Source organism: Durio zibethinus, chromosome 14, assembly GCF_047325235.1.
Source record: "Durio zibethinus cultivar Kanyao isolate XHJ-2024 chromosome 14, ASM4732523v1, whole genome shotgun sequence".
Lineage (NCBI taxonomy): Eukaryota > Viridiplantae > Streptophyta > Magnoliopsida > Malvales > Malvaceae > Durio > Durio zibethinus.
The window spans coordinates 10,375,801-10,391,860 of NC_143175.1; the positions used below are offsets into that span (position 1 = coordinate 10,375,801).

Here is a 16,060-nt window from a genome sequence, read left to right on the forward strand (position 1 = left end):
TATTGTGAGAAATACAAGACTATGACCATGTGTCTGTTGAAGAATGAACGAACGACTCATAAACAGTGATTTGGTTAAGAGAACATACAAGAACCGCAGCGAAAGTGAAACTTGATAGGACAATTGTCACTTCTTATACAGAGTTCCTTACTAACAATTATAATTACTTTTATATAGATCTTAAATTTGGTAAAAAAATATCTTTATAACTCAAAAATGGATCACGTGCTACTTTCTTCTTCTTTTTTTTCTGTTATTTATTTATATCATTTTTATTTTCCCTAAGCTTTTTATGTACTTGCGAACGACAATGCAATTCTTATCCTGCAGCAAGATCAGCATTCTTAAATCTAAATTTACAAGCCTTGTTGACATGTCTGACCATCTTTATTTTTACCTATTTGTTTCGGAATATATGTTATATTATAAACAAAATAATGAATCATTGTGTAGAATTATGTTTTTTTTTTTTTAAGAAAAAAAAAAAAGAAAACTCAAAATGAACTCAAGCTACCAAAATATGTACAAACTCGACAAGCTCAGGCAAAATGAGGATTAAGCTTTCTAGCATCTGATAAAACATACCAAAAATCAACTAAAACTATTTGCTTAGTGATACTATCTCAGTGAACTCTTCCAGCCAAGTGCAAAGAAAACAACAATCTTAAGGAAGCGAAAATAAAAAAAAATAAAACTAAAAGGATGCTTTCCCTTGGGGCAGATGGCAGCATGACAGTAAAATATTCTACAATGATAGGTCTACTGAGGTGTTTGGCCATGTGGTGGGGGACCTGGTGGTGGCGAAGGCAGCATACCAGACAGCAATAAGTGGAAGTATAACAAGTTAGTTTCTTATGAACTCAAGTAAAATGCCTAAAAACAAGCCTCGGCGGGAGGTGGCTGCATGCAATGCAGGAGAGTTATAGAATCCCGGTAGTAGAATCAGATATGTACAATATTGTAAAATATCAAAAACCTAGTGCGTTAGAAATGGTTGAATTTTGAAGACAAGAGTTGCTCCATATCCTTCAGGAAATAGGATATCTTGATTATTCTAAGTCCAGACAAAATAAAGTTAAGAGTCACTCGGTATTGGTTTTAAACAAAAGTGCAAGATTTCGGAAGGGAATGTAATAGTTTTCAATTAAGCTTTTCATTTCACCATAACCAAAGGGAGCATTGAGAGAGAGAATTTTGTGATAGCTTTTCATTTTGCTGCCAATCAGTTCCACTTTGTTCTACCACTACCATTGATTCTGGCTGCATATCCAGCCACCAACATACATATGGTGACAGAGACACAGAACAGATACATGAAGAGTGAATGATGTTACAGCAGCAAAGAAACTTCTCTAATTTACCTGATAAGGATTGATCGCCGGCATCATAGGCATCTGTCCACCCTGTGTACGATTGAATCCACTGCCCTGGGGATACAACTGGCCTCCACCTGCATTTGCTGGGCCATGCATATTTTGCATACCATTTGAAAAACCTCCAACTGACGGGGCACCAATGTTTGGCAAGGATCATGTGTGCATTGGATTCTTGCCCACAAAATGCCATGTGGCAGAGAAGGCATCTGATTCATTGTACCTTGCATACCCTAAAATTTTGAAATAAGTTTGATTAGATTAAGCTTCTTAAATTTGTCTCTTAAAGAATGAACTTAAAACAAATTCTTTAGCATCAGACATTTACAGAAGAATCTACACTGGCTGCATGATTCAAAGTATGTAGGATATTATTGCATGCAGAAGTAAACTGGGTATTTGCATCAATAGAAAACCATCAAGCACAAAGTATTTCTGGAAGATTAATAGCCAGCTTGAAGTTACAAGACGATTAAACTTCTGTTCTCAAGTTTATTTACAAATTTGCCATAGCTTTTAAAATTTTCAATCCAAACTAAATAACTATATTCTATTAGTGCCAGATGTCAGAAAATTAAATTCTTTCCTATTCCACTTCTCAAACAAAACATGAAACAATTTTTGAATTTAGGCCAAGAGGTTCATCCACATCCCATATTCATAAACCCAGCTTCAACAGAAATAAAAGCCATCCAAGTATGCAACAACTCGGGCAAATGAATTGAAACTGAAATCAATTCCACACTATTTGAAAACAAATATTAACTACAAGTAAATGGAGCTAATAATTTGACACTGACAAACATGGTTGCAAAATGGAATAATATGTAGTAGAGATATGTAAAAGGTCATACCATTGGACCAGGCATTGCTATTGGATATGACATTGACATTGATGAAGGTAGTGGTAAAGATCCTGGAATTGAGGAAGGGATGGTTGAAGGCATACCAAGGGGAGGCATTTGTGGTGGAGGGCGCCGTAAGTGAGGATGTGGAAGAAGGGGCATATGAGATGGAGTTTGTAGCTGTGGCATATTTGGAGGTGCCATTGGAATAGGAGGCATTTGCTGTTGCAGTGCCAGTTGTTGCTGTTTCTGAATCTGTTGAGGATTTTGTTGATATCCCTGCTGCTGATTGGCAACAAGAAGAGATGGATGTGGACCAGGAGGAAGAGGAGCTCCAAAAAGCTTGTAACCTGGAAGAGATTGCTTTTGGTCCCCCTAAGCAGATGCATCAAGAGATGGAACTGATAATGGCACTGGAACTCCAACACCAGGAATCATTACCTCATTTCGATTCAATCCAGCAGCAAATGGTCCCGGATTTGTTGGACTTTCAGATGCTGCAAAATTACCAGGCATGCGACCAGCTAGTGCAGGGTTTTGCTCACCATAGCCTAGATACAGTTCATAGGACTATTAAGTATAGACCAATGTATAAATGTTCCAGCATATTTAAAGCACAACATTGAGCTTTGAATCAAATCCAGTGTGTATCACACAATTGAATTCTTCAGGCAAAGTGGACAAGCTCAACTGTTTAAACACCTCTTTCTTTTCTTCCTTTCTTTTGCCATATTATGAGAAAGTGGTAAAAATGGTAAAGAGCAGGGCAATAAGTAGAAACCTTGGTTCTGACCCATGTTAAATTTATCACGAGCAGTATCTCCTGGTCTATTTCTGCACCAAAACTTCGTTGTATGATCATTGCTACCACTGCATAATTATGGATAGAAGTTAAACACCTGAAGATGGGCTTGACATACAATTTACAGATTGATAAAACTATAAATGCTTATTAGCATAATGCTTTAGATAAGTTCTATGTTCCAACTACAGCTAATATGGAAGAGAACAGAAAACCAAATAACATAAGACAAGCCCTAAGATTACAAGCAGTAGAAAAACAGTAACCAGAATCACGAAGTTTAGAAATTGATGTATTCTTGCTTTAGAGAATCTTAATGAATCTTATCAGTTAGAAGAGCATGTTCAATAAACTTTCCAGAGCCACCCACCAAATGGCTATTGCTTACAGTGCCAAGACATATCAGCATCAATGCTAGCATAGCATGGAACAACGCAAAGTGGAAATACAAACACTTGCACAAAGAGTGGCATAAAGATACCAACTTCGCTCCATGTGCACATGTACATGGACAAGAACCTAAATATCATTTTCCTCTGTATACCAAGAGACTTGGCACTAAAAATTTTTGAAGATAATGTATAATGAATTTCACAGCACTTAATAAGATGATTGATCTTAACAGATCCATTATTTTAATATCTTTTTGGGAAATTTTCAAATATGATGTGATTAACAACATATTCAGACCTACAAGTATTTAAGCATTCAAGTCATGCATGCATTTTGTCCACTTGAGCCTCAAATTCAAAGACTATTTAGAGACCAAAATCTAGGCAGAAAATTATGGTTATGGCACAAATTAACTTCAAGTGAGGATGATAATAAGTTTAAATATATTAAATATATCCAAATCTAAGGATTTACTCATTATACTAGTGCAAGAACTAATAAATTAGAAAAAGAAAACAAGATTATATATATATATAGAGAGAGAGAGAGCTGTAGCCCATTTTACAGGCAGTTTAGACTCTAGAGCTTCCAACTACTTTCCACTGAACTTTCATGTTTTGGTTTAGAACATTCAAACTAAAATTCTCACCATGGAAGTAAAACCTTAAAGTTCTAAGTTTCCTCAACATGAACTCTACAATCATGAAATGAATGAACACATAAATTATACAAATTTTTATATTTTAAAATTATTCAGTTTTATTTTATTTATAATGCTCAATAATTAAATAGTATTAAGTCAGACCAGGGTTAAACATTATTTTTGGTCTTACAAATTTTCTCAAACAATTTCATTCAATTTCTATCTTAAAAAATCAATATGACAACACTTACCAGCTGTCAAAAACAGTCAGCATATCAACAAATACAAGCATAGGCATGCATACAAGTATTAAAAGTTTTAAATGATACACAATCTACAAGGAGATCACCAAGAAGCATGCATGATAACCATGAAGTACTAGACTGAGTTTACCTGCATAGAAGATATTCAATAGGAAGCCAAGCAATAATATCCCACACACTATTATCATGTGCATTGGGAATTTCAACCTGGGGAGTTTCTTGCCTGTTCATCGGAATCATCTTTAATAATTGTTAGAAAAACTCATCCATCATTAATTCAAAATCAACGGCAATAAATTTCATAACTAATAGTTGAAATGAAAGGAAAACCAAATTACCTTTGTAATACAGAAGGGGACAATGAATCTAATACATGTGCATAGTAAACAGATGGCCACTTTCATAGATGAACTTCATAAAATCAATTTTAATATGAAAAAATTAACTAATATAACAAAAGATAGAAAATTTGCTTTTAGTTAAAAATTCATTTCCCTTGTGGTATTATCAACTATCAAGCCTTTATAATTATAACTATAAAGTTCAATCTCATATAGGTCTATAAACTGTGAACTTTCACACATTTTGATGTCTCTCCTAATTGGTCTTGTCACAGACCAACTTAATAATCGACCCTATATATCATTCAAAATAAAAATATACCAGGTAAAAGTAAAACATACAAAATCACATAAGCTTTGTGACCTGGAGCATATATGAAAGAAAAACGAGGAAATTCAATAATGCAGTACGAGGTGTTCCAAATCAGAAAACTCACCCAACAAGCCAATTGAAAATGGACCCATCAAAACTCCACTGATGAAGTATTCTTCATGGAAAGGATGCCAAGCCAACACTGGCAGAATTGGAAATCAATATGTTTAAGAATATTCATACAGAAGTCATGCAAGAAGAGAATGAAATTAGCAAGCATAATAATAATTATAAGCCACAATCCACACCAGTCTTTTCAAGAGCTGCCTCACAATGAGGAACAAAAAGCTGCAGTCAAGCATATATTCAATGGTCGGGAGTTTTCAAGCAATATTCATACACAAGGGTTGCACTTAGAATAAGTCTAACTAACCAGTCACATCCTTCCGGTGGCCTCAGAAAGATTCAAGCTCCTTCATAGCCCTGATGTCATAAAGCTGAAAAGGAAAAAGTGAATATGACAAAAGAAAAAACAATATCTACTCCCATCAATTAAATAACAGCCTTGAAGAAAGAAAGAGGATGCTGACCTTGATGATTTGATCCTTTGCAGCAGTCAACACCCAATCACCATTTTGGTTCCATTTGACACAAAGTACTGTGCTTTATCGCCATGACCGCAAAAGACTTGCATTACTTCTCAAAATAATTAAAAATGTTAACTAAACTATGAGTTTCACCAAGATATTGTACTCACAATGAGCAAAGATCTCTCCGTCTTATCATTCCAAAGTTTCATGAGGTTGTCTTTTCCGCCTAAGGAAAGGCCAATCAAACAGCAAGGCACAATGACAATACTTTGCAGAAAGATCATGTAAAAAAAGCTTGAAATTAAACTTGAGACACACCTGAAACCAGTAAGGATTTTGTAGGGTGCCAATCAACACTTTTCACATCCCAACCATGGCCTGCCTGAGACAAAACCATGTATGGGAACTCCTAAGTTAATTCATGCATGCAAGAAATATATATACATGATAGTATATTTTGAACTTATTAGCCTAAACTTTTAGGGTAGTAAAGAAACTACCTGGTGTATAGTTTGACGATCTTTTTCAGAGATGGCAATGCTTGACCAAAAGGTAACTAATGATACCATATAATTTTGCACAAACACATTATGATAAAACTGCAAAGATGAAGCAGAATAACTAGAGTAATCAATAAGGCAAGAGGATTATGTTGCTTGCTTCAGTATGCCATCAGGAAAACACCAACTAGGGGAAACAAACTCATTCATATGGTTAATACTTGATAAGTAGTCAAGAAACATTACCAGTTAATGAACTCTCCTCTTGACACAGGGCAAAGTCCCTCACTTTTACAGTAGTATCATCAGAACAGGAACAAAACAAATCTGTCCTACAAAACAGTTCAAATAGTACGTCATAAATGCTATACAGATAAAACTCTTACAAGGAAAAAAAAGGTATGTGAAAATGCACCCTAGGTCACGAACTGATTCTTTGTGAGCAGATTTATTGGCCTTAACATTATTCATGTTATTCTGCCAATACCTAAAAGGTAAACCCCACATACACACTTAAATCAGCATAAAAAATATACTTATGTCAAACAAATTTTCACAAGCATGAAAACAATAAATCTAATAGCAGCAAAGAATACTAAGAATATATACTTTATTGTGCCCCCATCATCACCAGAAACCATCCGGTTGTCATTTTGACTCCACACCACAGATCTGATGGCTTGATCATGGGCCTAAGTATTTTAAGAAAAAAACGGGTCCGACAGCCATCAATGTGGATTCTCTAATGAATAATCCTATTAAATCACAATCAACGGTAATATACCTTAAGAATCATTTCAAAATTAAATGATTGTCCATTCCATAAAGTAAATTCCCTGCTCTGAGAACCTGTGATAAGACGTCTACCTGTGGGAGTCCACTATGATGAAAAAAAGTTCAGAGTATAGCAGCTCAGCTAATTTAGTAACTTAAAACAAAACCCGAAATTTTTTTTTTTTTTGAGGGTTTGGAGGAATGGCATTCTGTTATTCTAGAGAAAGCAGATAAACCAACAGTAGAACTCAATTCCTTCCCACGCATAAAGTCATAAGCAACACCAAGAAGAAGCCATCATCAACAGAAATAATAACAAGCTAAGCTTTTTCCACAACATAGGGTCAGCTATTATCATACATATAAATATCAAGATATAAGTCATGCAAACATGTAAATTAAAAAAAGAAGCTTCTATTAGATCTCACTAGCTACTGTACCTAACAGTAAGCTAAGGATAAAAAAATAAATAAAGATAAGCTGGATGGTTTTCACCCATCTGATATCCAATTGTTGACAGGACTTCTTTTATTTTCAATTTGTTTGGTAAACAAAGATAACCCCAAATTTTAGAAGTTAATTTCTTTGGATGGGTATCTAATCACGTTAAACACATTAAGATAACACGTGTTTTCATTTCTGCCATTGGAAAAGCTAGTTATGGAGACTTTTAACTCAAAAAATTCAGCTGCAAAGTCAATTTTGAGCCATTGTAAACTTATCAAAAGGCATCAAACAGCTTCCTCCATATGAAGCAGGACAAAAACAATTAATCACACAAGTAGTAGAACATAATTGGTTGAGAAAAATCAATATAAAAGTGTGAAAAACCGATTCCTAACCAGATTTGATTAGCTGTCATTCATTTAGTATTGTGGTTGTTTTCTAAATAAAAGGGATTCGGTTCATCAACCAAATTCCTACTTGGTAGTTTCCACTTATTGTTAGAGGATTTTTAGGTGATTTGCTATTATCTCTAGGATATTATGGGATTTGCCAGATTTGATGTTTTAGCTATATATATCCTCTTGTACTCTAGAAAGTTTCTTAAGAATTCATAAATAAAATTTTCATGAATTACTTCATGGTATTAAAGCATTCATCTTGAATTATCAAAACCTATACATTTTTTTTTCTTTCTATCTTTCTATCTACGCCATGGCCAGCAACACAGGTGTGTCCGAGCCCCCTATTTTGCCTATTACTAGTAACAAACTTAATGAACAACACTTCATCCAATGGTCTCAATTAGTGATACTATTTGTTTGTAGAAAAGGTATGGAAGATTATCTCACGGGAATGGCTAATTCTCCCAGCAAGGATGACCCAAAGTATCAAACCTGGAAATTGGAGAATAGCATGGCAATGTCGTGGTTGTTCAATTTTATGACCAACGAGATTGGTGAGAATTTCATGTGTTACAATACAAAATTGCGAAGGAGATTTGGAATGCTGTGAAAGAAACCTACTCTAATGCAGACAATATGTCTACAATATTCAAGATCAAAAGCACTCTACTTGACCTACGGCTAGAAGACTCCTTTATCACGAAATATTTTAATTCTTTAACTCGTTATTGGCAACAATTAGATATCTTTGAAGAAATACCATGGAAGTGCCCTAACGATAGCCAACAATACAAGAAATAGTGGAGAAGGACCAAGTTTATAAGTTTCTACTTGGTTTAAAAAAGAGCCTTGAAATTCTTAGCATCAAGCCATTACCCAGCATCTGAGAAGTTTTCTCTGAGGTCCACCAAGAAGGGAATAGAAGGAAAGTAAAGCTAGGGACACCATGCAATCCACAAGAGACAGAAAATTTAGTCCTTGCAATCTCTTCAGAACACTGGATCAGTTGTAAACACAGCGTCTATTGAACAAAACGGTAACTCTCTCAATGCTTTACTTGTGCAAAGTGAAAAATCAAGATATTGGATTGTTGATTCAAGCACATCAGACCACAAGACTGGTGATGCATCAGTGTTCCATGAATACAGCCCATGTTCTGAAAACCTCACAATTCGAATAGCAAACAGGTCACTCTCCTGGGTAGCTAGGACATGTTCAGTCATCATTTCAAAGGACATAACACTTGACCCTGTTCTTCATGTCCCTAATTTAAATTGGAACCTTTTGTCTATTAGTAAAATTACGAGAGATCTTAATTGTGTTACTAAATTTCTTTCTAACATGTGTGAATTTTAGGGCTTGGATTCAAGGAAGAAGATTGGCAATGCTAGGATGTGTGCTAGACTCTATCTCCTTAGAAATGAAGAATCTAAGAGACAATCATGGAAAAGTGCTTGTTTGGTTTCATCTTCTAGCAAGAGTAAAGAAAATACAATCACGTTATGACACTACCGTTTAGGACATCCAAATTTCTTGTACCCCAAAAAAATTGTTCCTAATTTATTCAATAAGGTTCCGAATCTTATCAATGTGAAATTTGTCAATTTTCCAAACACACTCGCAATTCATATCCAAGTCAACCATACAAATCAACTCATCCTTTTTCTATGATCCATAGTGATATTTGGGGACCATTGAGGGTTAACAAAATTACAAGCTATAAATGGTTTGTTACCTTCATTGATGATCACACCAAAGTTACATGTTGTTCCTCAAGAAAGAAAAGTCAAAGGTTAGTTCAATATTTCAAAATTTCAAAAAGATGGTGCAAACTCAATTTCAAGCAAAAATTCAGGTGTTCAAAACAGATAATTGGGAAGAATACTATCACTCAATTCTTGGATCTTACTTGTTAAATCAAGGAATTATTCATCATAGCTCATGTATTGAAACTCCTCAACAAAACGGAGTTGCTGAGTGGAAGAACAGACACCTAATGGAAGTTGCAAGATCTATTATGCTAGCCTCTCATGTCCTGAAACATTTATGGGGAGAGGCAATCCTGATAGCAGCCTTTCTTATCAATAGCATGCCTTCCCGAGTACTAAAATTCCAAACCACTTGTCAAACACTTCTCATAACCTACCCTCATGTCTAAATCATTTCCTCCATACCAGTTAAAGTGTTCAGATATACCACCTTAGCTCATATACACCAACAACAAAGCAATAAACTAGACCCCAGATCACTCAGGTGTATATTTCTTGGCTACTCACCTAACCAAAAAGGCTACAAATGTTTTTCACCAACTACCAGAAAGTTTTACACTTCTATGGATGTCACCTTCTTTGAAAATCAGCCATTCTATCTCAAAGTTGATATTCAAAGGGAGAGTTCTAGGGAATATCAACTTTGGGAGATTAAGCAATCATCTGATCCTTCCTCTACTTGTCTGCCAATTCAAATTCCCATTTCAAATAACTCTTCTTCTTCTTTCGAGTCAACTAGTCATCCTAAGTCTCCAAAATCTCCTAAAATCGTGCAAGAGACAAAAGCTAAGGAAATGATTGTACATTCAAGGAGACCAAAATCTCAAAAGGAGATAGGACCTATACATCTCCAACACAGAACCAAGATTCTAAACCAAATTCAAGGACTTTTGAAATTCATACATGTAGCACAATTATTGAACCTTACTGAACCTATCTCTGATGATTTTCCTAGAGATCTTGATTAGCCCATTGCTATAAAAAAAGTTGTGAGATAATGTACTCAACAACCTATTAGTAACTTTGCTTCCTATGAAGGGTTATTTCCTACTTACCTACCACTAGTTACATCATTAATTGACGTTAATATACCGAATACCATCCAAGAAACACTCGAACAACCAAAGTGGAAAGCTACTGTAATGGAAGAAATGCAATCACTAGAAAAGAATGCAAATGGAAAATTACTAATCTTCCTAAAGGAAATAGCCCAGTGGGATGTAAGTAGATTTTTACTATCAAACATAATACAGACGAAAGTGTGAACAGATTCAAAGTTCATCTTGTGGCTAAAGGGTTCACTCAGTCTTACGGGATTGATTATAAGGAGACGTTTGCTCCTATGGCACAACTGAATTATGTTCGTGTGTTGCCATCACTGGCCGCAAACCTAGATTGGCCTCTTCACCAACTTGATATCAAAAATGCATTTTTGAATGGTGATCTAGTGGAAGATGTCTATATGAAGATTCCTCCAGCGTTTGACAACCAGGTCAACATCGGCAAGGTGTGTAAACTTCAGAAATCCTTATATGGCCTCATACAATCTCCTCACGCCCGGTTTGATTGTTTGACTAAGGCTATCAAAAAGAATGGGTTCTTACAATGCCAATTCGACCACACTATGTTTGTCAAACATTCACCAAATAGCAAGATTGCTATTATGATTGTTTATGTTGATGATATCGTCCTTACAGGAGATTATGAAGAGGAAATAGTTGGAATGAAGACTTCTAGCTAAAGTGTTTGAAATAAACGACTTGGGACAGCTTCGATATTTTCTTGGCATAGAAGTAGCTCAATCAATAAATGGTATTTCTCTTTCACAACAAAAATATGTACTTGATCTTCTCAAAGAGACAAGGATGCTCGGGTGTAAACCAATGGATACCTCGATGGACTCAAATGTCAAGATGGGAACCAAAGATGGAAGTCCTCTTGCTGACCAAAACAGATACCAGAGACTTGTGAAAAAATTAATTTATTTGGTGCACACTAAACCTGACATTGGCTTCTCTGTAAGTATGGTGAGCAGATTTATGAACAATCTTATAAAGACACACATGAAGGCAGCATACCATATCTTTCAATACTTGAAAACAAATCCAGGCAAAGGGTTGCACTTAAAAAAAAAAAACTAAATAGAGATGTGAAGATTTTCTCAAATGTAGATTGGGCTGGTTCTATGACAGACAGAAGGTCAACTACAAGCTATTGCACATATGTGTGGGGCAACTTGGTCACTTGGAGGAGCAAGAAACAAGCAATGGTAGCTCGAAGTAGTGCTTAAGCTGAATTTAGGGCTATGTCTCACATGATTTGTGAAGGAATTTGGCTTAAAAGAACGCTACAGGAACTGAAGAAGTCTGCTGGGAATTCAACGAAACTGTTTGTGATAATAAAGCAGCTATTAACATTGCCAAGAACCCTGTTCATCATGATCGAACAAAAAATGTAGAGATTGATCGCCACTTCATCAAAGAGAAGATTGAAGAAGGCGCAGTCAAATTGGTCTACACTCCAACAGAACATCAGACAGCCAACATCCTCACCAAGGCTCTTTATCGTGGCAATTTTGAGAATTTGAAGTCCAAGTTATGTATGATTGATATCTACCACCCAACTTGATGGGAAATGTGGAAAACCAATTCCTAACCAGATTTGATTAGCTGTCATTCATTTAGCATTTTGGTTGTTTCCTAAATAAAAAGGATTTGGTTCATTGACCAAATTCCTATTTGGTAGTTTCCATTTATTGTTAAGAGGATTTTTAGGTGATTTGTTATTATCTCTAGGATATCATGGGATTTGCCAAATTTGATGTTTTAGGTATATATATCCTCTTGTACTCTAGAAAGTTTCTTAAGAATTCATAAATAAAATTCTCATGAATTTCTTCAAAAAGAAAACCTACTGATCAAAGATAAGAATAAAAAAAAAATTGATTTTAATCTAACTCACCAAAACACGATTTATTGAACACCGGTTTTTGTTTAGAGATGTATGAACAAATTTGGCAGCAAAGCTTGTGGATGGATTATCTAAATAGGCAGCTGTAGGCAAACCTACATGAAGGACCAACAGCAGATACATGTTTACATCTGACAATTCATAATCCAGAAAACAAAAACAAGACTATAAAGATAAGCATGTTCACTAACATTAATTGCTGCTGCTGGAGTAGGTTGCAATGTTGTCCTGTCCCATGAACCCCACTGCCACATAAGAATCTGCAGAGCCATTTGTATTAGACTGCATGTAGGAAAAAATCCATTATAGATTCAAAAGGAAAAAAAGATTTGAGATTGGTATCAATAGAAGAGAACATGCAACATAAACATATATACAGTAACAACTATGGTTGAGATACTCATAATCTTATCTGTATTTATAGAATTTATTCATGAATCATGAATTGAATAGTGATGATAGGTGTAGTTGGTTGATATTGGTCCAAAAGTAATAAAAAGGGGCTTAGTCTGAGCAACTAGGAAATCATAACCAGTATTTCAGGACATCAACTTAATATTGTCCCCATGAAGCACAAAAAGGCAGAGCTGAACATCACACATGAATGAAAATGAAGCAAACCTAAGATCTTTTGCCTCTACAATTAGTTGGATTCTCCAGACCACTAGGAAACAGTGAAACACAACTAATACATAATAATCTTTAGCAAGTTGTGGATAAGAATAGTGCCAGAAAACTTTATAAACTTCTAAGCTACAAGCGTCAAGCAAATTGAACAATGAACTTGAGCAAAAACTTAAGGAGGAAAAAAGCAGGCTAAGTTCTAGTTTGGGAAATCAATGACCATGTTGGTAATGTGCAGACAACAACCACAAGGATGATAGAAGCGACATTTAAGCCCATCCAACAACAAATATAAGAATCCGTGTCAATAAGAACCACCAATCTGACCACGCAACTGCTTATATAAAAAGATACTAAAAAGCATATGAAAACAACCAAATATGAAAAAATACCTGCATATACCACACAACGGTGCTTGTATAATCAACAGCCCTCCTTTAGGTCAGCTTTCTCATTCTTTTGGCATGAGCTGAAAGAAATATTTCATTAAAAAAAAAATAGAAGAATCTTTCAGAACAACTAAAATTCAGATAGCTAATTTCAACTGAATTGGGACTCATCCTCTAAACCTGCAGTAGCCATAATTTTAGACCTAGAGGCTTACCATAAGACAAGGCTCACTGTGCAAAAACAACCTCAAAGTGTAAATCCTTGAGGCTTACAACCATGAGCAGCAAACTGCAATAAAAGCCTAAGGTATAAGAACTTCAAGTATCCTCACACATCAATTTGGTAGACAAATTTACCTAGATTTTGGTAATCACTAGTTTTGACTGAGAAACACACACACACACAAAAGGAGAGGTTCTAGTATTAAATAAATAATGCAGATAACCAATAGCTCAAAAAAGGTCAAGCAAATATTGTTAAAATCGGATATTATTAAATAACAAGAAAATCCAAATTTGTGGTCTTTCTGTAATGTTGGACTTATACGGTATCTTACCAGAGATAAACTACACATTAACAATATAACAAGGTCTTATTTTATGTTTTCTAAATATAGAAGCCTACTGGTTTATTTGACTTGCATCATCTTAAGTTCTAAGAACCAAGGTTGAATATTTGTTGGAAATTGCAAATTTGAAGTCCCTAAGTCTTATTTTCAGTACCTATGAGTTATATGTTATTAGGCTTACATGTAAGGTTTAGGAATTATTTTATGGCTATTTTGGCAGTTTCCCATATTTGATCCTGACTGTTCTGTGGGATTACAATTTATAGAACCTTCCATAGCTTGTAAACTTCTACAATTTAAGCTCCGTTTGGCTGATGCTTTTGCTACTTCCTTTTTACAATTTTTCATTTTGCTTCTTGAAAATTTGCTAAAGCAAAAGGTAAAAAGCAGCCATAATTAATAAAAACACACAAATAAAAATTTTCACACCAATTATAATATAATTACTCTATGTAGAAGTAAGATAATGTATTTGTTATCTAAAAGATTACATTTTCTTTTATCTATAATCTTTCAAAAGTATCATTGGCTTTTGTATTCAAATGCACTTTTTTACTTATTTTTACTCCGGAAACAAAAAGCAAGTAGCTAAACCACCAACAAAACAGAACCTAAATAACTTGTTTACTAGAATTCCAGTAGCAATTATGCTTCCCTTAGGAATCTCTAAAGCAACCCTAACCTAGTTGTGAAGCCTCTCAACCTTAAGTGCACTCTCCCCCTTCTTCTACCAAATTCCAGATGTGTTTCATGTATGCAATCACCTAACGTTTGAATTTCAAGAATTAAATAACTACTTCTCAATAGAATTTTTACGATGCCCAATAATTTGAACTAAAAATATACAAAATACAAAATTGTAAACAAAAGAGATTGAGAATTATTATTCTACCGTCATAAGGCGGAAGCTGAGGAGGAGGAGCAAGGTGGTGATCCTCCGAGTTAAGAGTAGTTGAAGAAGCTGAGGGCTGCCGCATCATTTTGCGGAGGCGTGGCGCAGGATTCAGGAACTCTTCCCCTTGCGGAGACGACTGGTTCTGCTGCTGTTGTGGATCACCGTACATCATTTTCAAAAAGCCAGAGGAAAGCCCTAAATGGTAAGGCGGTAAAGAATTGTAGTGAGTGGATTTGCAGAGAACGAGATAGAAACCCTAAACCCTAAATTTTTTATGGATTTGGGAGTGGGAAAGGGAGTCTTGATATTTTAGTATTCCTAAAAAGGAAAAATAAATTAAATAGGGTTTTGGGTTTGTTGACCCATTAATGAAAATGGAATATGGTCTTCAGCTAGGCCAAGCAAGTTTTAAGAAGACGTTGGAGTTCGACTTCAGCCTTCCCTCTTTCTTTTTTATTTTAGGGCTGTACGCCCATTAAAACCCAAAAAAAAAAAAAAAAAGGAATATGATTCGTACGGTAACCCAAACGGCTCAATCCGATATCATTTTCTTTTACAAAAACATAAAATTAAAGATAGTTTTTTATAATAATAAATTAAAGAAAAATTATTTAATAGTATGACAGTAAATTTTTTTTAATTTTATAAATAAAATTAAAACGATAATATATGTTTTATTTTTTAAATATACACTCCAAAATATATGTTATTATTTTAATCTAGTTTATAAAATTAAAAAATTTTATTATCAGTTTATTAAATAATTTTTTAAAACTAAATAAATTTAAGTCTTTTTTTTAAACAAAAATAAATTTAAACCTAAATTAAATAGAATATAACGAGAGATCTATACAAAACATGATATCTATTTAAATGCATTTAAATAATTTCTTCACCTAATGAAAGTGTATATAAGCATATGTAATGAATTTATAATCGTGAAATCAACTCGATTTGAATGATGGAAGTTAAAATATGATAAATTTTTAAAAGTAGACATTGAACATCTTTTCAAATTCTACCCTTATCTTATATTATTTTTATTATATATTTATTATATTATAATATAAGTGAATGTCTTTATTATTGAATTTTTTAAATAAATTAAAATATTTGCATATTGAGGTGATTGTCCATATAAAAAATTTTTATTTATTTT

At 34.4% G+C, this 16,060-nt stretch overlaps 1 pseudogene across 1 annotated transcript; it reads right to left on the reverse strand.

The window, feature by feature from the left end:
• Positions 1 to 536: 536 nt before the first annotated feature.
• On the reverse strand, positions 537 to 15,356 carry LOC111294070 (flowering time control protein FY-like; annotated as a pseudogene). Its single transcript, XR_016327505.1, has 18 exons — positions 14,899 to 15,356; positions 13,441 to 13,517; positions 12,612 to 12,684; positions 12,416 to 12,519; positions 6,848 to 6,943; positions 6,673 to 6,755; positions 6,479 to 6,550; positions 6,310 to 6,395; positions 5,882 to 5,941; positions 5,714 to 5,789; positions 5,564 to 5,636; positions 5,407 to 5,470; positions 5,098 to 5,175; positions 4,450 to 4,542; positions 3,000 to 3,088; positions 2,228 to 2,769; positions 1,362 to 1,606; positions 537 to 791 (listed from the first exon to the last, which is right to left on the reverse strand). The product of XR_016327505.1 is annotated as a flowering time control protein FY-like (transcript).
• Positions 15,357 to 16,060: the final 704 nt, after the last annotated feature.